The 25,000-nt window shown below is 41.6% G+C and overlaps 1 protein-coding gene across 1 annotated transcript in view; it reads left to right on the top strand.

Moving 5' to 3' along the window:
* LOC123498616 (putative sodium-coupled neutral amino acid transporter 11) overlaps nt 1-25,000 on the top strand; it is a 157,928-nt gene that overhangs the window by 41,738 nt on the left and 91,190 nt on the right. The window lies entirely within an intron of this gene.

Below are 25,000 nucleotides of genomic sequence, written 5' to 3'. Positions count from 1 at the left end.
AGCACAGTGTTTCAGGTAAAGGTTTTTCGCTGATGATATTCAGAGCTCAGTGGGAGTGAATGGCACAGACACGAACAGAAAAATAAACAAATGCATATGATAGAAGAGAACCACATTTTTTGTATTCACAGGGTTATGGAATAATTCAAGAGACTGCTGTACATAAAATAAATGTTTAAAATCGTTGTGATTGAAACAAACTTGTAGAGGACTAAGAGAGGAGAGAGAGAGAGAGAGAGAGAGAGAGAGAGAGAGAGAGAGAGAGAGAGAGAGAGAGAGAGAGAGAGAGAGAGAGAGAGAGAGAGAGAGAGAGAGAGAGAGAGAGAGAGAGAGAGAGAGAGAGAGAGAGAGAGAGAGAGAGAGAGAGAGAGAGAGAGAGAGAGAGAGAGAGAGAGAGAGAGAGAGAGAGAGAGAGAGAGAGAGAGAGAGAGAGAGAGAGAGAGAGAGAGAGAGAGAGAGAGAGAGAGTTGCCATAAGCACCATAGTAGCAATTGTTAAAACATTTAGAGTTAGGTTTTAGATAGGGAACACTAAAATGTTCCTTTAGCCTGTAAAGTGCTCCATCATATGTAAAATATTTTGTAACATACTCTTCAACTATGTATTGATTTGTGTAAAGAAAGAGAGAGAGAGAGAGAGAGAGAGAGAGAGAGAGAGAGAGAGAGAGAGAGAGAGAGAGAGAGAGAGAGAGAGAGAGAGAGAGAGAGAGAGAGAGAGAGAGAGAGAGAGAGAGAGAGAGAGAGAGAGAGAGAGAGAGAGAGAGAGAGAGAGAAATAAATAGGAGAACTTACGTATTTCTTAACATTTTTTTCATAGACTGGAGTAAAGAAGGATCGATAAGGTGGGGCTTAATGTAATCTTCTTATTCTAATTATGATGTATTTAAAGGAGGGAGTAAAGGGGAGAGCTAATAGATAAGGCACCACCAAGGCTTCTGCTTCTACTCATTTGAATAATCTAAGAGTGGTTCTAGCCAAGCGCATGAGAGAAGCAGAAAAAAAAAGAGATAGTCCTTCAAGTAGTAGATCCAAAGAAAATATTGTCTTGCAACCTTCGTCTTGAAAAAAAAAAGAGTTGAAGATATAAATAAGGCAAAATATAAAAGTGGACAAAAAAATATTACAAAGCTCATTAGTAAAATCGACGAAAGATTGAGACTACTAACTGATTCTTGTATTAGAAGGAGAGGTGAGACAAAGTAAGAAGCTTGGCCAAGGGTTTCTACGCTCATGGAAGGAGTGAGTCGCAGCGCAGATTCAGTGGTCCGTGTTTACTTATTCGCCTAAGAGTCAGAAAATTGAGGTTAAACATAGGTGTGGCCACGTGACTTAATTAGGTAAAGATAAATGAATGCTTTGATATTACTTTTGCGTGACTTGATGTTTAATGATGGTGGTGGTGGTGGTGGTGGTGGTGGTGGTGGTGGTGGTGGTGGTGGTGGTGGTGGTGGTGGTGGTGGTGGTGGTGGTGGTAGTAGTAGTAGTAGTAGTAGTAGTAGTAGCAGTAGCAGCAGTAGTAGCAGTAGCAGCAGCAGCAGCAGTAACAGTGGTAGCAGCAGTAACAATAGTAACAGCAGTAACAGCAGCAGTAGCAGTAGCAAGTAGTAACAGCAGTGGTAGCAGCAGTACCAGCAGTAACAATAGTAACAGCAGTAGCAGTAGCAGTAGCAACAGTAGTAGTAACAGCAGCAGTATTAGAAGTAACAATAGTACCAGCAGTAACAATAGTAACAGCAGTAACAGCAGCAGTAGCAGTAGCAACAGTAGTAGTAACAGCAGTAGTATTAGAAGTAACAATAGTACCAGCAACAGTAACAGCAGCAGCAGCAGTAGCAGTAGCAACAGTAGTAGTAACAGCAGTAGTATCAGAAGTAACAGTATCACAACCACCATGCCGCGTCACAGCAATCGTTCCCTGGCAGCAATACGAGTAACAGCTGTAACCCCGCCAAACACAGCAGACGCCACAACATTATTCTCAACATCAGCAACAGCAGCGGAGCAAAGAGTAAAGGAGAAGCACGTCAACCACAACAAATAGTACAGCACCAGCCCTTCCTTGATCTGATAGGAGAGGAAAAAAGAGTAGAGAAAACCTTGTAGAAACCGCACCAGGAAGAGGAAAAGGAGGAGGAGGAGGAGGAGGAGAAACAGGAGGAGGAGGAAGAAGAATAGGAGGTGACATTATCTAAACACAAAGAGTTAGGCAGAGAGAGAGAGAGAGAGAGAGAGAGAGAGAGAGAGAGAGAGAGAGAGAGAGAGAGAGAGAGAGAGAGAGAGAGAGAGAGAGAGAGAGAGAGAGAGAGAGAGAGAGAGAGAGAGAGAGAGAGAGAGAGAGAGAGAGAGAGAGAGAGAGAGAGAGAGAGAGAGAGAGAGAGAGAGAGAGAGAGAGAGAGAGAGAGAGAGAGAGAGAGAGAGAGAGAGAGAAACAAGACAGAGATCCTCTGATAAAATTTAGTGGTGACAGTTTTTTTTTTTTTTTTGTGGAGCGGAGGAAAGAAAGACACACAGATCAGGTTTTGAGTTCCGTCACGATTTGGAATGCTCGAAATGAAGATACCGAGGGGAAAAAAAGGAGAAAAGATAACGGCACACAGGAATGGAAAGGAGATAGGGAGGGAGGGAGGAAGGGAGGGAGGGAGGGAGGAGGAGGAGGAGGAGGAGTAAGGCACGGTTTTTTGGACAAAGTGTGCTGAAATGGAGAGAGAGAGAGAGAGAGAGAGAGAGAGAGAGAGAGAGAGAGAGAGAGAGAGAGAGAGAGAGAGAGAGAGAGAGAGAGAGAGAGAGAGAGAGAGAGAGAGAGAGAGAGAGAGAGAGAGAGAGAGAGAGGAAATAATTCTTCACATTATCAACCACATTCAATCACTAATAAGTTAATCACATCCAGACCACCGCCACCACAACCACCACCACCACCACAACTACAACCATCAACACCGCCACCACCACCACCACCACCACCACTACCACCAAGATGAAGATCCACAATTCACAGCACTCTTTGATGGTATCCACGCGAGGGATCGATAGGAAATAAATTTATCCACGAGAGAGAGAGAGAGAGAGAGAGAGAGAGAGAGAGAGAGAGAGAGAGAGAGAGAGAGAGAGAGAGAGAAGCATCTATTGATATATATGCTTAAGTTATCTCTTTAGGTGACGCGCGCGCACGTGTGTGTGTGTGTGTGTGTGTGTGTGTGTGTGTGTGTGTGTGTGTGTGTGTGTGTGTGTGTGTGTGTGTGTGTGTGTAACGGTCTATATTCGTATGCACTTTAATAATCCATCATACTTACTTGTATTTCCCTGGAACGAGCGTGCGTGCGTACACACACACACACACACACACACACACACACACACACACACACACACACACACACACACACACACACACACACACACACACACACACACACTGAATACAAAGCAGAGTTGATGTAGAGAAAAACACATAAAGCCACTTAAGTATAAGAGTTGAGACCTCCAACGGGACGCGATCAGAGGAGGAGGAGGAGGAGGAGGAGGAGGAGGAGGAGGAGGAGGAGGAGGAGGAGGAGGAGGAGAAAAAGAAAGAGAAGAAGAAGGGAAGAAAAAGGTGGCAGTGGTAATAGATGGACAAAAAAAAAAGGAATAATAATGAGAAACAGAGGAGACGAGGAGCGCTTGTCATAATTCCATAACATTCGTCACCATTCTTTCCTATTTTACTGCACGGCATAGTTATCACTCAGTAAATCTCTCTCTCTCTCTCTCTCTCTCTCTCTCTCTCTCTCTCTTACTCAGTGATTTTGATTCCCCAAGTGTTGCCATTTCGACTCAATTTCTTAATGCCGCTAATTTCCTCCTCTTTTTATCGTCATTCACTGAAAATTAACAAAATTTCAAGTGTATTTAAGCTTTTCTTTCTCACATGCCGCATTTTCTTTTTTTACTCCACCCATAGGCTTTTATTCTTATTTGTATATTTTCCTTCTTCCCGTTTTCTTTTTATGAATTTTGACTCTATCTTTTCTCTGTATATATATTTTTGTCCATTTCCCTTCACCCTTTTTAGTCTTTTCTCCATTGATTCATTTGATTTTATATTTTTCCACTGTTTTTTTTTATTTCCTCACAACCTACGCTTCACTTGATCTAATTTCCACCTCTTTTCTTTTTTTCTTTTTAAATCAAATTTTCTGTTTTTACGCGTTTTCATCAATATTTCACTCTCCACTCAAGCTGCTGTAGTGTATATTTCATCTTAATGCTGTTATTTATTTGTTTTCCTATTTTTTTTTTCAATCTACGCCCTATTCTTCTATTCTGTTCACATTTTTCATGATCTTTTTGAAGTTACATTACATTCATCATTCATTTTCCATTATATCTTACTTTTATCTAAAATTCTGTATATTCTATTCTTCAACCTCCACATGCGTTTTCACTCCACCCATCTTCTTTAATTCCTGTCTGTTCCTACTTCTTCCCTGTTCCATTCTCCACTCCACTCCATTGACACGGTTCTTTACTCCACCCATCCATTCATTCTGTGTCTTCCCTGCCCTCTTCACTTCCTTTGTATGTTCATTCACTCCATCTCTCTCTCTCTATGCTCAGTTTATACCTCCACTATTTCTCCATCACCACCTCCATCTACTCCACCTCCTCCTCCTCCTACCTCAGCTCTCCAATCTATTCTGCTTCATTCTTTACTGTAAGTGAATGAAGGAGATAGAAAAAAAGCTTATTCGACTTTTTACTGATCTTAAAATGAATGTAAAGATGAAAAAGACGTGCATCACGCAGATATCTTTTTTATGAGGTAGCCACAAAAGAAACGATAAAAAAAATGTATTACAGCGTTTTTTCTCCAATATGAAAATTGATCTGGTTTAAGCTTTTTCTGTTTTATTTTTACATATATGATACGGAATCTATACGAGAGAGAGAGAGAGAGAGAGAGAGAGAGAGAGAGAGAGAGAGAGAGAGAGAGAGAGAGAGAGAGAGAGAGAGAGAGAGAGAGAGAGAGAGAGAGAGAGAGAGAGAGAGAGAGAGAGAGAGAGAGAGAGAGAGAGAGAGAGAGAGAGAGAGAGAGAGAGAGAGAGCACTATTACATATTAGGTGGTGGTGGTGGTGGTGGTGGTGGTTGCCGTGAACAAAGGAAGGACCACGGTGAGTATTGAAGACTATAGAAACTTGTCTCTTAAACTTTATGACTTTATTGACTGAGTGACTGAGTGGCTAACTGAGTGATCGATTGACGGACTGATTGACTGACTCCATAACTGACTGATGTTTTTGACTGTCTGCCTGAATGATTAGCTGACTGGGTGACTGAGTGAATTCTTGATTACTTAATTGACTGACTAACTGAGCTGATTGACTGAATGATAAGAGGAGTAAAAACACCACCACAACAGTATCATTACTACACATGACTGAAAGAAGACTAGCGACATAGATAAAGTTAAAGGAAGAAGATAACAACGTAGCAACCAAATTACATTTAAAGAAATTGTCACAGCTCACGAAAATTACCAGCCTTCCTAGTGACGCCTCAAAGTTAACAGTGTCACGGTTTTTTTTTCTTTTTTTAATACCATATGGGCTTTTCACGGGAGTTTATGGGCTAAAGGGAGTACTGTTTGGGGTACCTCCTATCTCAAAGCCCACCCGCTAGGAAACCGTTGCCCCGAGTGAGAAGCCCAACCTACACTCAGACCGTGGACAGGATTCGAACCCGTGCGCTTGGAGACCCCTCGGACCCCAAAGCACGCATGGTTCCACTGTACCACGGCGGCTCCTTTGCATCAGCAACACCACCACCACCACCTGCCCCCATCAGAAGAGTTTGACGCATCGCTCTCCACTGGAGGGGCTCCACCTGCCCAATCAGAGGAGTTTGGGACGTCTCTCTCCACTGAAGGGGCTCCATCTTCCCCATCAGAAGAGTTTGATGCATCCCTCTCCACTGGAGGGGCTCCACCTCCCCCATCAGAGGAGTTTGGGACGTCTAGCTACACTGAAGGGGCTCCACCTGCCCCATCAGAAGAGTTTGATGCATCCCTCTCCACTGGAGGGCTCCACCTCCCATCAGAGGAGTTTGACGTCTCTCCACTGGAGGGCTCCACCTCCCCATCAGAAGAGTTTGGGACGTCTCTCTCCACTGGAGGGGCTCCACCTGCCCCATCAGAGGAGTTTGGGACGTCTCTCTCCACTGGAGGGGCTCCACCTGCCCCATCAGAGGAGTTTGGGACGTCTCTCCACTGGAGGGCTCCACCTGCCCCATCAGAGGAGTTTGGGACGTCTCTCTCCACTGGAGGGGCTCCACCTGCCCCATCAGAGGAGTTTGGGACGTCTCTCTCCACTGGAGGGCTCCACCTGCCCCATCAGAGGAGTTTGGGACGTCTCTCTCCACTGGAGGGGCTCCACCTGCCCCATCAGAGGAGTTTGGGACGTCTCTCTCCACTGGAGGGCTCCACCTGCCCCATCAGAGGAGTTTGGGACGTCTCTCTCCACTGGAGGGCTCCACCTGCCCCATCAGAGGAGTTTGGGACGTCTCTCTCCACTGGAGGGGCTCCACCTGCCCCATCAGAGGAGTTTGGGACGTCTCTCTCCACTGGAGGGCTCCACCTGCCCCATCAGAGGAGTTTGGGACGTCTCTCTCCACTGGAGGGCTCCACCTGCCCCATCAGAGGAGTTTGGGACGTCTCTCTCAACCGGAGGGGCTCCACCTCCCCCATCAGAGGAGTTTGGGACGTCTCTCTCCACTGGAGGGCTCCACCTGCCCCATCAGAGGAGTTTGGGACGTCTCTCTCCACTGGAGGGCTCCACCTGCCCCATCAGAGGAGTTTGGGACGTCTCTCTCCACTGGAGGGCTCCACCTGCCCCATCAGAGGAGTTTGGGACGTCTCTCTCCACTGGAGGGCTCCACCTGCCCCATCAGAGGAGTTTGGGACGTCTCTCTCCACTGGAGGGCTCCACCTGCCCCATCAGAGGAGTTTGGGACGTCTCTCTCCACTGAAGGGGCTCCACCTGCCCCATCAGAGGAGTTTGGGACGTCTCTCTCCACTGAAGGGGCTCCACCTGCCCATCAGAGGAGTTTGAGATGTCCCTCTCTCCACTGAAGGGGCTCCACCTGCCCCATCAGAGGAGTTTGGGACGTCTCTCTCCACTGAAGGGGCTCCACCTGCCCTATCAGAGAAGTTTGAGATGTCCCTCTCTCCACTGAAGGGGCTCCACTGCCCATCAGAGGAGTTTGAGATGTCCCTCTCTCCACTGGAGGGGCTCCACCTGCCCCATCAGAAGAGTTTGGGACGTCTTTCTCCACTGAAGGGGCTCCATCTGCCCCATCAGAGGAGTTTGGGACGTCTCTCTCCACTGCGTTTGTCTCCGTCACGACCAGGAGGCGTGCCCGCCTCGGCTGCGGCGCCAAGGGTCCGGCTCTGCCCTCGGCGCCAGTGCCCAGCTCGGCCCGTGTTAAGGTGACACGCGTCACGTTTCCTTACACCTACACTTTTTAAACCTTTTGAGAATTTTTAATCCGTATCAGGAACAGGAAGTGTGTGGGGGTGATATACTGTACCTTCTTGCTTTATTTTGTCTGAATAACGCTGTACTCATCATTTTCCGCCTGGTTCATGTAAGGTAACTGAATTCGTACCTTATGAAATGTGTAGGAATTTTTTCACGTTTCTGGGTATGAATATAATCAATATTTGTATGTTCAGACGTTAGTTTTGGTATAGTAACATGAATATACAGTTTACCTAAAAATAAATAAATGATAAAAATGAAAAAAAAAAAATTATAGGACTCCACATAACAAAATAATAAGTACAGAAATAGTCAATGCACAACATATAAATAATACGAATACACACCTTACTCGTCTATAAATACAGGAACGTATGCACACCACCACACAACTCTATAATTACATTCAGACAAATTACAAGTATCTGTATTCGCTTCTTCATACATATTCATACGCCTTTCATTATATCGATATATATTCAACCATGTGTAGATGTGTGTGTGTGTGTGTGTGTGTGTGTGTGTGTGTGTGTGTGTGTGTGTGTGTGTGTGTGTGTGTGTGTGTGTGTGTGTGTGTGTAAAACCGTCCATCCTTGTACAGACACCAAAATAACACCGTAACTAAAATCACGTCATCACCTCAAAAATGAATAAATGAATGAATAAAAATGAATAGATAGAAAGAAAACAAAACAAAGAAAATCACATTACTATCTCAAATCTCCTTCAAATAACCTTCACGAGCACACACGAGACCCGAACTACCACCACCACCACCACCACTACCACCATCACCACCATAACATATTCTTTCCAACCTAACGAAAACACACTGGCATTCACTCCACACAACTCTATTACACATCACAGCTAACAATATTACGAAGCATCTTTCCAACAATAACTTTATAGACGCACATGCCTTGGGTCCCCAGTTGAGCCTCCAATGTCTGGCAGTGCACAACGGAGAGGGAAAACACAGCGTACCTTTGTGTTTGCTTCATTCCGCTGTGCTTCCACCTAAAGAGCACGTGTTATTGTCACCGCTGCCACCATTACTCCCGGCGCTACCTACTGCTGCCGCCTGTATTGTGTGTAAGCCTCGCTCTTCTAACCCTAAATGTATGACGTAAAGTGTGCTATTATGTATTTCTTCTTACGGTTCTTACTATATAGCGGTTCATTCGGTGTGCTAATGGTGAGGTGGGTAGGGAGGAGCCACCGTCTTCAGTATTCTAGTTTCTACCGTGAGTGCTGTATAATATTTCTTCATTTCTTACTATGTAGTTTATATGATGTATTCATTGTAAAAGAAAGTGGAGAGGTAGGTGGGGACGAGCCTTTGTCTTTACTATCTCATTGCTTTTACCGTGAAGGTGTCAGTGTGTATTTCCTAAGTTTATTATGAGTCCTACTCTGCGCAGTTTGTCTGATGTGTTCATTGTAAGGGGGAGGTGGAGAGATAGGTGGGGAGGAATCTTTCATCTTTAATATCCTCCAGATTTTCCGTCGCGCTACACACTGCAGCTCATCACAAACAGCCTCGAGAGGAGGGAGGGGAGACGGGGTGCATTTGTTTTGCTTACTCTTTCCTATTTTTTCCCTTGCTTTTTCCCGTTACAATTCGTCGTTAATCTTACAGAGGACGTGAGAGTGAGCCGTGGGTGACTGATGACGCTGACGATGAGCCTGGCGGTGCAGTGAGCTTAGGTGTAGCTTATACATATTCTATTAAGGCACTACACGCGTGATTTATTGCAGTTGTCGCAAAAACTGCTTCATGGCGCGAGGGTGGTGAGAAGTTGTGCGGCGAGGGGCTCCCAGTGCTGTGTCCCGGTAAGACTCTCCTAAGTGTTCATCTCTTGGCTGGGGGAGGTGCCACTTTAACGGTCTGTGTTTGGCTGTCTTTAACTTAACAGTGCTGCCGATTTCGCACTATACAAATATTCCATGTTAAATAAATGGGTTATATGTCGATACCTTAAAAGATGGGAAGAAGTAATGACACACACACACACACACGCACACACACACATGTTATGTGGTCTCAGTCCTACCCGAAGATCGGTCTATCAGCTCTGAGCTCGCTCCGTAATGGAGAAGACTGGCTGGGTGACCAGTAGGCGACCGAGGTGAATCACGCACACACACACACACACACACACACACACACACACACACACACACACACACACACACACACACACACACACACACACACAGACAGACAGACAGACAGACAGACAGACAGACAGACACACACACACACACACACACAGACACACACACACACACACACACACACACACACACACACACACACACACACACAGACAGACAGACAGACAGACACACACACACACACACACACACACACACACACACACACACACACACACACACACACACACACACACACACACACACACACACACACACACACTAAGTCAGGGAGCAGCACGCATTCACAAGTACGAGTGTAAATACAACACGCGCCACATAACTCTCCGGTGCCTACCACCCATATTTCACTAAGTCAACGCATCTCCTGATAGTTGAATGTCATCCCTTTTTCTTCATATTTTTACTGTGTCTTACTTATCGTATTATATTTGTTATCATATTTTGCAACTTCTTTTTTTATTCGTGTTTATACAGTTACATACAGAATTTGTGGAGAGTTTGAAGACCTATCACTGAATGGACTAGACAAGCTTTTAGTCAATCTATACAACCCAGCATCGCGACATGAGACGAGGAACACTGAAGGGACACCACTGGCCGCTATCACTGTCCAAAACTTACACGGCTACAAGGCAATCTACTCCGTAAATCTAATATTGAACTGGAAGACCCTCACCAGATTCTTTATTTCTATTTGTTCCTGGAGGCTTCAGTGGTTGGGTCTATTGCTTTATCCAATGCATATATCATACTCGAAGACTAACACAATATTTTACTTTTCTACTTTCTAAGCCTAAAGTTGTTATGGATTTTGTCTTTTGAAGGTTTGGGAAGTCAGTCTAGGATCTCATTAAATATCCTTACTTTTAAACGATACCAAAATACAAAACTAGACATCATAACAAGAAAGGACTCACTTCAACACTGGCTAAGGCAGAAAACCAAACCAGAATAGACCACGACATACTCGCCTACACACACACACACACACACACACACACACACACACTACCACCACCACCCTCACCACGAACAATAGAAAGGTTACAGAGAGGCAAATTGTAACATTGTAAAATTGTGCTTCTACTCTATCTCTCTCTCTCTCTCTCTCTCTCTCTCTCTCTCTCTCTCTCTCTCTCTCTCTCTCTCTCTCTCTCTCTCTCTCTCTCTCTCTCTCTCTCTCTCTCTCCCGCATCAAGCCTCCTCTCCCTGGCTCCCTCCTGGCTCTCAGTCTGCCTCACTCTTTGGCACTCGTCCAGCACCACCGTCCCGCCTCACCCCGTCCCACCACGTCCCATCCCTCTGGCCGGGCTTGTTGGCTGGCTGTCTGGCTGTCTGGGTCTCTCTCTCTCTCTCTCTCTCTCTCTCTCTCTCTCTCTCTCTCTCTCTCTCTCTCTCTCTCTCTCTCTCTGTATGACCTTGAGTTTTAACCTTTCGTTCTGCACTCTCCAGCTCATTTCATTTGTATGTGTGTGTGTGTGTGTGTGTGTGTGTGTGTGTGTGTGTGTGTGTGTGTGTGTGTGTGTGTGTGTGTGTGTGTGTGTGTGTGTGTGTGTGTGTGTGTGTGTGTGTGTGTGTGTGTGTGTGTGTGTGTGTGTGTGTGTGTGCGTCAATGGTGATGTTTTATATTCTTATTACAGCTTAATCTTTTATGTTCATAGTGTTTATCTTTTTTTTTTCTTTTCTTCTTTTGCATTTTGTCATTATTTTCTAGTGAGCTGTTATGTAAATTTTCGCTTTTCTTTTCTTTTTCTTCCTCAACATATCCTCTTCTCTAACTCTGACTTTTAATGTTGTTATTACTACTTGTTTTATTGCAGTCACAAAATTCTTTTTTTTTTCTTTCTTGTCCATTTCTTAGTTTTCGTCTTAGCTTCGTCATATTTTCCCTCCTTTTTTTCCCTTCTTGCATATGAGTAAATGAAAGAAGGAAATTAATCTATTCTTTCATTCATTTCTTTCTCTTTTTTCTCTAGATGTGTTAAAAGTCTAATTTTTTTCCTATCCTTCAAATCTTCCCCTCCTTTTTTTCTGCTCCTGTCTCTCCCTCCTAGTCTTCCTCATCTTTCCTTCCGCCTCCTACATCTACTGCTCCTGACGTTGTCCTAGGTTTTCCTCCTCCTCCTCCTCCTTCTCCTCTTCCTCTTCCTCCTCCTCTTCCCCAGTGCAGCATCAGAATACAGACCGGAAATTACCTTCTCCAGCGTATAAAAGGTTAGAAAATAAACGATGTGCACGTGTGTGTGTGTGTGTGTGTGTGTGTGTGTGTGTGTGTGTGTGTGTGTGTGTGTGTGTGTGTGTGTGTGTGTGTGTGTGTGTGTGTGTGTGTGTGTGTGTGTGTGTGTGTGTGTCACAGAGAATATTAAAAAAGATGACAAATTTATGGATATAGACAATAGTGAAGAAAATGTTGTTGTTTAGTTCAATTGTTATCATTTCACTATTACAGTTGTATTATTATTATTATTATTATTATTATTATTATTATTATTATTATTATTATTATTATTACTATTATCATCATTATCATTATTATTACTACTACTACTACTACAACAATAGCAACTACTACTACTACTACTACTACTACTACTACTACTACTACTACTACTACTATTACTACTGTTATTATTATTTTTATCATCATTCACAAATACAAAAACTTACTTATGGGAAAAGGATTTACTGCACCTGGCATTATCATCATCATCATTATCATTATTATTATCACAACCATAAATACTGAATAACATAAAAGGTTTATGAAAATATTTTGTCTTTGTTTGTATTACCACATACTACTACTATTATCATTTATATTATTATCATCATCATTATCTATTATTGTTATCACTTCTCCTGTTACTATTACTGCGAGTGGTAATTTCGATAATGGCGCGGAGGCGTGTTGGTGTTATGGGGGAAGGAATGTCTGTTTCTGGGAAGTTATTGTGGCAGGAATGACTTAATAGTTCCTCTCTCTCTCTCTCTCTCTCTCTCTCTCTCTCTCTCTCTCTCTCTGTGTGTGTGTGTGTGTGTGTGTGTGTGTGTGTGTGTGTGTGTGTGTGTGTGTGTGTGTGTGTGTGTGTGTGTGTGTGTGTGTGTGTGTGTGTGTGTGTATACAGTCAGTTAAGTAAGATTTGTCCTTTTAATTAAATGTCTTGAGAAAGAATAACTTAAAGAGGAGGGTCTCTCTCTCTCTCTCTCTCTCTCTCTCTCTCTCTCTCTCTCTCTCTCTCTCTCTCTCTCTCTCTCTCTCTCTCTCTCTCTCACACACACACACACACTCTCTCTCTCTCATGGACTACTTTCTGCATTTCTTTTCTTTAAGTGTTGATATAACACAGCACACGGCGATGTTTCAGCACAGGGAGTCGAGAATTTCAAGATACCTTTGTGACTTTCCCACTCGTCCTGAAAGCCTTGAGACTGAGACACACATTAAGAGACGCCTCGCTCTCTTATCTCGACTATTTTCTAAGGCCAGAGAGATGATTAGCAAGGTTTTCAAGAGAGTTTTTCTTGTTAATAACGAAGAAATCTTACTAGTGTGTCACCAAAAGAATGGAAACCTTTAAAAACCCGTAAAACTTTAACTGAGGCCTTTTTGAATGTGGTGGAAGTGGCACAAAACAGGACAGACTTGCATAGGCCGTGTCGTTGTGGTTAAGTAAAAGAGTCCTAATTTCCCATGCAACTTCCATCGTTTGCGTGCTCTGATCTGTTAATCCCCTTGTGTGGATCAGATGGGCAGCAGATCAGAGAGGACTTAATATGAAAAGAAGAGCGTTGAGCACATTGAAATTGGGTACAGGTTAATTAACTTCTGTCCAGTTCGTTCACTGTGCATAAAGGAAAACAAAGGAACGAACACAGTGGAACGCAAAGAACGAAACCTATGAGATGATAAGAAAAGGGGAGCACATTGAAATTAGGTACGGGTTAATTCACATCTGTTCAGGGACGTTCAGTGTACTTAAAGGAAAACAAAGGAACAACACAATGGAACACAAAGAATGAAACTAATGGACTTTGACACTATTTGTGGTATTTGTATGTTTTTCTTCAATTACTATACACACGGTGCTAAGACAACATAAATGTAACACACAATACAACAGAACACACACCAAAAGCTTATTTAGCCTTTATAAAACTATGACTACACTTCACCAACACACCAACACACATATGCTATAAAAAGGACGAAGACTTCTCCCCATCTACCCATCCTAGCGCATGAACATCCGGGGATAGCTGCTGAAGTCACACTCCGCCTGCACCTTTGTCTGTGTCTCCTTCAGGGTGTTCATGCTGGATGAGCACACACTACAGAACCTCCAGCAGGACGAGGGGAGTTGAGGCAGAGTTGATGCGAAAGACAGGGACTCTCGCAGCGCTTGAAGTAATCACAGCACAAACACCGCGTTCCAGGAATTTCGTCTGGCAGCATTGGGGAGTCTTTCTTCGTCTGTGGTGGTTAATTATCGTGATCCCAAGGCATTCAGGAGTACTGCACTGCTTGGCGGGGACTGAAGCGGCAGGGGAAGCAAGGCCAGTAGTTTAATCAAGTGCAGGTTTTGGTTTTGATGTGTGTGGTTGATGGTGACTTTGTTAACGAGAAGTTGTGTTGTGTTGCTGTGTTGCGTTCTGGGAAGTGTTTTGCCGTGTTGCTGTGGGTTGTAGCGTGTAATCAAGCTTCATCAATAGGTCTCCTGGTATCTTATTGTTCTGAAGCCACGCCACACGGGGAACCTACGAGACAAATGTGTTAACTAAAATATTACTTTTTTTTTTTATCTTTACCATGTGGCTTTTCATGGGAATTTATGGGCTATAGGGGATACTTTTTGGGGTACCTCCTATCTCAAAGCCCACCCGCTAGGAAACCGTTGCCCCGAGTGAGGAAACCTAACCTACACTCGGACCGTGGACAGGATTTGAACCCTGGGACCCCAAAGCCTGCATGGTTCCACTGTACCACGGCGGCCTCATCTTTTTACTGTATTTCATCAGTTTTATATGTTGGTGCGCTGATGGATACTAGCAGCGTCAGACAAAGGTGAGATACGAGGCTGTCCAGTAAAGGGAGTTAAAAGTTTACCGCCTTGAGTTTCAGGAACGTAAACACTCCCACATTTCTGAGCAAGTTCGATTCCACAAAGAAGCAAGACGTCTGTACAACATGCCGCCAAAGAGACTCTAAAAAGCTGTTTAATTTACGTCCATTAATAATTCTCTTTAAGACTTGCCATCATTCTTATGGTTCAAGTTTCGTTCTGAGTCAAAGGCGGAAGCGAGGTGAACTAAGGACTGCGAGGCTGCCAGGGGTATGATGACTAGCAGCAAATTCGAACACCGCACTGGGATTCTGTTGTAGTGATTTTTTCCCTTTGCCTTCCCATAATTCGACCCTTTCTCCACCATATCAACTTCTTGTAAGCCTCATACCAACGCTTCTTTCCTCGCACCATTCCTTCATATCATCTTACATTGCATTTCTTTCCTGTTCTTCTTGTATTCTATTCACTTCTTATGTTCTTACAGGTTTAATATTCTACTCCACTCTTTTCCTTTCGTTTCTTGTCCTTTTTCTATACTTCATACTCTCCTATCCTTTATAGTTCAATGTTCTGTTCTGCTCCTTATCACCTCACACCTTTGATCGCTCTAATTATTCTCATACTCCGTGAAAGAAAAGTGTTCGCTTTCAGTGTGAACAATAAAGTTTTGTGAGGGAAATAAAAAATGAAAGTCTGATTACTAAGAATTTCCTTATAGCTGTGAAACCAATGGTGGCTTTCAAGAGGGTTTTATTCTTGGTGCGGGGAAAGTTGAGTGGCGGCGGGGAGTGAAGGGCGGGCGACGGAAGGGAGGGAGGGAGGGGTGTTAATGGAGGGCGGGCAGGAGGGCGGGGCGGAGCGGGGATTTCAGGTCTGCAGGCACACTTCCGCATTCACCAGGAAGCAAGTTTCCGGCGAATAGCTTCCCCAGTCACGCGTTTCATTAAGTGCCGGATCAAAACTAATTAAACTTTTGACGGGGTGGTCCCCTATCGCGCCGGATTCAGAACTTCGCGAGCTCTGTGGCGCCTGATTCGTCAAAATCTCCGCGGGGCTCCATTTGAGTGTTCGCCAGCGCGCAGGGACTTAGAGGCGAATAAGTTGGGGAAAACAAAGGAAGGAACCAATTCATTCTTGGTCCGCTCGGAACCACAAAACATGAACTAAAAGAAACTTCATTTTTTCATAAGTGACTTCCGTAAACACGCGAGGAAACTTAAGGAGAACCCACACACTTGTCCCAGTTTGTGGCAACGGGGCAGGAACACGAGGAGGAAGAGAAACGCGAACACAAATAAAAGAGCAAACTGCATCAGCTCTGTTGGCCCTTAAGAGGTTGTGATAAACTATACCTTACACTTTTCTGAGCTTGCGTAACTTGGCAGAAACACGAGAACAGAAACAAACATATAGAACGAAAAAGAAAATGCAGCAATCATCTTGGCCATCATGAGGTGAGCTACAGCAACCAGTAAACACGTAAGAACAGAAAGAAAATCAAGTAAACTCAAGCACTTTTCAGAAATCGTGATAACGGGATGGGAATACGAAAGATTTCCACTTCCTATGACGAATTCTTTCAAGAGGGTGACTTAAATACACTTATCCTCTTAATTTGATTACCACTTTTAACTGTATGGTGACTGGAACTACAGAGTGTCCCTTTTTTTATGGCTACTTTGGTTGTCCTTGGCTGGTGCCTCTCCTACGTAGAAAAGAAAAACACATTCCATGAGGCGCCGCAACAGCTAAGGTCATATGGCAATGCGAGGGTTAACGGGAGAACACTACATCTCCCACCGGGCAACTAGGTTTAGTAAGGATTCGAACCCAAGCTATCTACACAGGAGGCCCGAACACGAGCCGCCTTAACCAACTATGCCACCCAGCCACACATATGAACACAAAAGTGGAACAAATGCAAGCAATTCTCTGATTCTTTACGATGTTGTGAAAAGATACACTATCCAGTTTTGAAGTCGAGACACTGGTAAATCCCTCCCACGCGACACTGGACAGGTTGCGCCGGTATAATAAATGTCCCTGAGGTAATGTATGTATGAATGAGGAATGAAAAAAAAAAAAAAATGACAAATGAGATTGTGAATGTTGCAAAATTGGGACATTAATCTTGATAAAGTAGGTACACACACACACACACACACACACACACACACACACACACACACACACACACACACACACACACACACACACACACACACACAAACACATACACACATCCACCGCCCCCACCCGCCACACACACAGATATCTTCCCCCCTCTACAGACAAACACAGGAAGGCAAAAGGTGCTAGACGGTCAGGGAGAGTCAGAGGGAGGCAGGGCAAGTAAGGAGCGCTTTCCCCCTCACTTATTACTCCCCTGATCGATCGCTCTAGTTTACGACCTGACTTATGAGTCCTGACGAGGCCCTCCGGTGTGGCGTCCTGAGGAGGAGGTGAGGATAAGAAGGCGACGGAGAAGACACTGAGATAGGACGAAGACATTGGAGGAGATAGAGAAGTTGAAGAGAGACACTAAGAAGATAGGAGGGAGATACTAAGACAGGAGAGGCATTGAAGATGACGGAGGCAGGTGGAGAGAGACACTGAGAGGGTAGAAAAGAGATACAAAAATACGAAACACTGAAAAAGATGGAGGGCGCTAAGACGAGACACAGAAAATATAGGAAAGACATACTAAAAATAGAAGAAACATTAGTGATAAAGGCAAATGAGGAGAGAGAGTGAAGATAAGAGGATAGAAGATACTAGAGGAGGCTGAGGTAGGGGGAGACACTTAGGAGGTACTGAAGGAAGAGGATTGGAAGCGATAGTTGTGGTGATGTGGTAGTAAGCATAATGGTGATTGGCAGGGTTGGTGATGAAGAAAGCAGTGTGAAGGGAACTTTGAAGGGGAGGGAGGGAAGGGAGCAAAGAAGATGGGTTGGAAGGATGATGGGAAGGGAAAAATAAGTGGATGATGTAAGGAAGTAATGAAGGAAGGAAGAAAGGGAGGGAAGGAGGGAGGGAGGAAGGAAGGAAGAAAAGAATGAATAAATGAATGAATGAATAAAGGAAGGAAGGAAGGAAGGAAGGAAGGAAGGAAGGAAGGAAGGAAGGAAGGAGGGAGGGATGGAGGGAGGGAGGAGGGAGGAATGAAGGAAAGAAGGAAAGCATAAGTGTCTATCTTCATTTGAAAGTTTCCTACTAGAATTATCAACAAAACATTCTGCTGCTGTCACTCGCCCCTCCCCCCATCCGACAAAAAAAAAAAAAAAAAATTACAGGTATATGAAAAAACAGCTGGAGCAAAATAAATAAATAAATAAATAAATAAATAAATAAAAATAAATAAATAAATAAATAAATAAATGCACAAACATGTAAAAGCTAAAACAAATGAGAAAAAAAACTCACCTCTTCTCTTAAAAGTAAATAAATAAACAAATAAATAAATAAATACGTAATCTATCATAAACAAAAAAACAAAGAAACACTTGACAAACATAAAAAAAAAAAAAACACAAATAAAGTAAAAAATGAACGAAAAAAAATTAAATAAAGCAAAATACAAAACGAGATACAGATAAGATGAATAAACACAACCCAACTAACTACCATGGAAATACATGAAGGTCAACATCAACATTCTTTGCACTTTTTACAACTACAGATAAAAAAAAAAATCAAATAAGTAAATAAATAAATAAATAAAAACACAGGTGACTTAACGCCAGGTACACTATCACCCTCAACACGACCAAAGCTAAGGTGAAGATGACGGAGTGCGTGAAGGTGACGACAATGGTGACAGTGTTTTAACCCTTTCAATACCGCGACACATTTTCACCTTGAGTTTTGCATTTGATTTGACAATTTTATCAACATCAGGTTAAGGTTTATAGAGGTCAGAAGATTAATGGCCACAGTCTTCACTATTTTAATCCCCCACCTAAATGTCTGAAGCTGTATTAAGTCAGAATAGTAAGCAGAATAAATATGAGAACATGTCATGGTGCTGAAGGGGTTAAGACAGTGATGATGGTGAGGGTATGAATGCAGTAATGGTGATATAATGTAGTAGTGATTACGGTGGTGACAAAATGAATGATGATAGCACGAAATTGGTACAGAACGTGATGACAGTGATAAATGAATACAGTGATGACATGGAAACTGATAGTGACGATAGTGATGATGATGTCGAAGTTGTAGAAATGGTGATGGGGGATGATGATAGTGAGAAAGTGACAAGGAATTAAGATAGAAAGGTAATGGAGGAAGATATAGTGAAAAATGATGGTCTGCATGTGGTGGTGATGGTGAAAGAGAAGATGATGGTGAGGGTGATGTTGATGGTGACAGTGAAAAAGTATTAAAGGAAAAGTGGGATATAAAGGTGATGCATGGAGATAAAATAAAGGATGAAGGTATGCATGTGATGGTGATGGTGATGGTGATGGTGATGGTAATAGTGGTGATGGTGAGGGAGAGGTCCTTCCTGGGAGAGCAAAGGCCGCACTGCAGGCACGCCAAGCCGTCCTGAAGGCGCCTGGGATTGTTTTGAGAGAGAGAGAGAGAGAGAGAGAGAGAGAGAGAGAGAGAGAGAGAGAGAGAGAGAGAGAGAGAGAGAGAGAGAGAGAGAGAGAGAGAGAGAGAGAGAGAGAGAGAGAGAGAGAGAGAGAGAGAGAGAGAGAGAGAGAGAGAGAGAGAGAGAGAGAGAGAGAGAGAGAGAGAGAGAGAGAGAGAGAGATTGAGATTGAAAACCCTCGCACGTTTTACTTTCATCCTCCTCCCTCCTCCTTCTCCCTTCTCCTCCCTCCTCCCTCTCCCTCCTCCTCTCCTCCTCCTCCCTCCTCTCCTCCCTCCTCTCTCTCTCTCCTCCTCCCTCTCTCTCTCTCTCTCTCATCTTTCTATCTCTCTCTCTCTCTCTCTCTCTCTCTCTCTCTCTCTCTCTCTCTCTCTCTCTCTCTCTCTCTCTCTGTAATACACTTTCAAGAGTATCATTTGCGCCTTTTCTCCTCTCCTCCTCCTCCTCCTCTCTCTCTCTCTCTCTCTCTCTCTCTCTCTCTCTCTCTCTCTCTCTCTCTCTCTCTCTCTCTCTCTCTCTCTCTCTCTCTCTCTCTCTCTCTCTCTCTCTCTTCTTTCTTATATTTTTTCCTCCCAACTAGCTTCTCTAAACTAGTCTTTCTTCCTATCCAATCTTCCTCGCTCCTCCTCCTCCTCCTCCTCCTCCTCTTCTTTTCCTGTCTTCTGCCGTCATCAGTTTCCGGGAGAAAGTTAATGTGACGGCTACTCCATCCCTTCGGAGGTGGAGGAGGAGGAGGAGGAGGAGGAGGAGGAGGAGGAGGAGGAGGAGGAGGGCATTAAACATGATATTCAAACAGCACCAGACTTTTTTTTTTTTTGAGAGCCTTACACAACTTTATAAGGAACTACTGATAACTTACTGTTGGTTATTGGGATAGCACAGCAGAAGGCTTCTCCCCACCCACCCCCCTCCAGTCCATCCACCCAGTACGTCTAATTTAAGGTGGCATAGAAATTGCTGGGAAAAATATAATGCAGTAAACAGAAGATGAATAACATGGGATATTCAGAGAAGAGAGAGAGAGAGAGAGAGAGAGAGAGAGAGAGAGAGAGAGAGAGAGAGAGAGAGAGAGAGAGAGAGAGAGAGAGAGAGAGAGAGAGAGAGAGAGAGAGAGAGAGAGAGAGAGAGAGAGAGAGAGAGAGAGAGAGAGAGAGAGAGAGAGAGAGAGAGAGAGAGAGAGAGAGAGAGAGAGAGAGAGAGAGAGAGAGAGAGAGAGAGAGAGAGAGAGAGAGAGAGAGAGAGAGAGAGAGAGAGAGAACGGGTCATGCACGGTAAATGAAGGTTGGTGCATTAAATATCACCCAGGATTCCTTTGATTTGCGGACCATTAGTGTTTTGTTTTATCTTTTAATGGAATCACCGGGGAGTTTTAATAGGAGGGAAAGCGATCTGCGCACTGAAATACGGTAAATACATAAAATAATGAGTGAATGAATAGATAATCAGATAAATAATAATAGTGATAAATAATAGTGAAAGTATATAATAAAAAAAACGATAATAATTCAGTTGTCTCTCATTTAATCTATTGTACTAACAGTGTGAGCACTTCCATTACATTTTATGAACAAATATTCTAAACATGAAAAACAGCAAGAACATAAAAGATAATGATAATAATTGTAGTGATGATGATGATGATGATGATAATAATAATAATAATAATAATAATAATAATAATAATAATAATAATAATAATAATAATAATAATAATAGTGATAATAACAATAGTAATAATAATAATAACAATAATAATAAGTAAATAAGTCAAGTACACACACAAAAAAAGGAAGATAATCAAGAATACTACATTAACAAATAAGTAAAAATAAATAAAAAAATAAGAAAACACAAAAATGAATCACTAAACAAAATTAAAGAAAAAAAAAACGCAAAATTTAAACCTTTTTCTCACACACACACACACACACACACAAAAAAACCACTACAACGAACCACTACAACGAATAAATAAAGAAAAAAAAGAAAATAATAACAACAACAACAATAATAATAATAATAATAATAATAATAATAATAATAATAATGATAAATAAAGGAGCTCCGAGTATGCAAAGTAGGAGTAAGGGTCGCAGCCAATAGCAAGGCGACAAACTGGTTGGCGGCGCATTAATTGGGTCGTAAGTGTGTCTCGCTTCCCCTGATTGGCTGACATTCTCAACACTGCCTGGTGGGAGGTGGGGAGGGTTCACTGAGTTAGGGACGCCTTGTGTGTGTGTGTGTGTGTGTGTGTGTGTGTGTGTGTGTGTGTGTGTGTGTGTGTGTGTGTGTGTGTGTGTGTGTGTGTGTGTGTGTGTGTGTGTGTGTGTAAGTGAATACTAGAACTACTACTACTAACAGTACTACTACTACTACTACTACTACTACTGATATTGTTCATACTACTACTACTACTATTACTACTACTACCACCACTACTACTACTACTACTACTACTACTACTTTTACTGCTATTATTACCATTACTACTACTACTACTTCTACTTCTACTGTTACTACTACTACTACTACTACTACTACTACTATTACTACTACTACTACTACTACTACTACAAAATCTACTACTACCACTAATGATATTGTTCATATTATTACTACTACTACTACTACTACTACTACTACTACTACCACTACTACTACAACAAGAATAACAATAACAATAATAACATTAACTAAATAAACGCTGTTACTACTACCACCACCACCACCACCACAATCACCACCACCACCACCACCACTACCACTACCACCACCACCACTTCCAATCTCGACTCCCAATGCCGTTCCATTATCAAATTGACAGTGCCTTCCTTCCCTCCTTCCCGCCCTCCTTTCTCCCCTCACCTGAACGCCCGCCGAGCACCTGTTAGGCTTAATTAGCGCCTCCTAGGTGACATCAGGTGGCTCTACTGTATCAGAACCTAAAGGAAATGTGTCACAGTGAGGTGATGGAGGATCAAGTGTGAAGAAGGAGGATTAAGAGGATGGGAATTATGAAATAAGGGGATTAAGATGAAAGAATACGATAGGAAAGGGATTAAAAAGATGTATATGAGGAAAAATGGTGATTAAGATAGGAATTATGACATAGGGAAGAGATTGATGAGAAAAGAATGGTGATCAAGAGGTCAAGAGGAGGAGCGTTATGCAATATGGGTTTAAAATGGAAGGTTAAGATAGGGAGAGGTTAAAAAGATGATTATGAGAAAGTTAGTGATTAGATAAGAGGAATTATGAAAAGGGAGATTAAAAAGAAAATTAAGATAGGACAGGTACAAAAAAAAAAAAAAAAAAAGGTGACTGAGAAATAAAACCATTGTAAAGTGTAATGAAAAGAATAGGAATGTTCGAAGATTAAATAGAAGAATAATTACGAAGACAAAAACGATAAAGAAATGAAGAATTGTGAGAGATAACGAGAAAAAAAATATCAAAAAGGAGAAGAATTATGAGATGAAAAAAAATATGAAAGAGGAGAAAGATTATGAGATGAAAAAAATATGAAAGAGAGAAGAAATATGACATGAAAAAAAAAATTAAAGAAGAATTTTGAGATGAAAAAATATGAAAGAAGAAATATGACATGAAAAAAAATTAAAGAGAAGAATTTTGAGATGAAAAAAAATATGAAAAAGGAGAAAGATTATGAGATGAAAAAAAATATGAAAGAGAAGAAATATGACATGGAAAAAAATATATGAAAGAGGAGAAGAATAAGATGAAAAAGAAATATTAAAGAGAATCATTAGAAAGGAATAGAAGAGGACAATAGAGATTATGTAAAGAAGAATTAATTAAGAAAAAGAAAGATTATGAGCACTGAAATGAGAGATTATAAAAAGAAAAATGAGATTATGAAAAATAGGTCAGAAAGAATTATGGGAAAGAATTAAAGAAATGAGAATTAATGTTAAGAAAAGATTAATAAGAGCGAATAAGAAAAATAATTGAAGGAGGGAAGAGAGTAAAAACAAGAAGAAAAAGGAAAAGAAGGAAGGATATTGTGGCAAGAAATTAAAACGGAAAGTAAAAAGTATGAAAATTGAGACAGACGAAAGAAAAGAGATAAGAATGAAAGGAAAACAATTATGAAAGTAAATAAATGAATAGATAAATAAATGAATAAATAAAACCCAAGAAAATTTAATGAAAGAAGCAGAAATAAAAAGAAGAAAGAAAAGAGAAAATAGAGAAGGAGAACACGTCTATAAATAACATACGATAAAAACAGAAGAAAGAAAACAGACAACATAAATTGCTAAGATACAGAAAGCAGGAGAGAAAAAAAAAAAATGTGAAAGCAAAAGAGGTAGACGGAAACAAAAACACAAAATCATCACTCATGGCAATAAAAGAAGGAAAAATAAAAAGAAAGAAAAAAACATGTTGAATAAAAACAAATCAATTAAAAAGAGCAAAAGATACGAGAAGGAAAAAAAAATGAAAACGATGGAAAAATACAAAAACGTCAACATTTCCACTCATAACAATAAAAGAAAAAAAAAATATATATATAAAAAAAAACGTGTAGAATAAAAATAAATTAACTAGAAAAAAGAACAAAGGATACGAGAAGGAAAAAAAAAAATGAAAACGATAAAACAATAAATAAAACGATAAAGTCTCCACTCATGACTAAAAGAAATAAAAATAATAAAAAGTATGTAGAATAAAAATAAATCAACTAGAAAGGAATAAGAGATACGAGAAGGAAAAAACAAAAACAAAATAGAACGATGGAAACAATACAAAAACAATAAAATCTCCACTCATAACAATAAAAGAAAGAAAAAACATTAAAAAATAAATTAAATAAAAAAAAACACACAAAGGATACGATAAGAAAAAAAAAATGAGAACAATGGAAACAATAGAGGAAGCAAAAAGAGAAGGAGAAATAGAGGACAAGACGACCTCCAGACGAGAATGAATAAATTTTCCCCTATGGCGCCTCATTTAGTCCTCTCTCTCTCTCTCTCTCTCTCTCTCTCTCTCTCTCTCTCTCTCTCTCTCTCTCTCTCTCTCTCTCTCTCTCTCTCTCTCTCTCTCTCTCTCTCTCTCTCTCTCTCTCCCTGCTCCTCCCTTGCTCTCCTTCCTCTCTGTAATGAATAAAAACAGGAGACAAGAGACCAAATAAGGAGAAAAGAGAGCAGGATGAATCTAGAAGAAAAGGAGACAAAGATGGGAACGGTAATGGAAGACAGGAAGAGAGGGAAATGAAGAAACAAGAGGAAGAAATACAGAAAAATAAAAACTACGAATATTTATGAAGTAAGAATTTGATATGTGCGTTTATAAAAGGAGAGGGAATGAAAGTGAATAAGGAAAGAACATTGGAAAGAAATAGAAAAAAAAACTTAGAATATTTATGAAGAAAGTATGCATTTAATATGTATGTTTATAAAAAGAGAGAGAATAAAAGTGAATAAAGAAAGAACAATGGAAAGAAATAGAAAAAAAAAATTAGAATATTTATGAAGAAAGTATGAATATGACATTATTATCATTTTCACTGGTGGTGACTCATGCTTCTCTCTCAAGCCAGCATTCTTATCACTCTGGAGGTAGAAATTAAAGAGCCTGGAACCACGTGGAATGAAATGTGTCTCAGTACTGAAAGG

This window comes from Portunus trituberculatus, chromosome 48 (assembly GCF_017591435.1).
Source record: "Portunus trituberculatus isolate SZX2019 chromosome 48, ASM1759143v1, whole genome shotgun sequence".
NCBI lineage: Eukaryota > Metazoa > Arthropoda > Malacostraca > Decapoda > Portunidae > Portunus > Portunus trituberculatus.
Note: the sequence above shows the minus strand (reverse complement) of the source record. Positions and strands in the feature narration are given on the sequence as shown.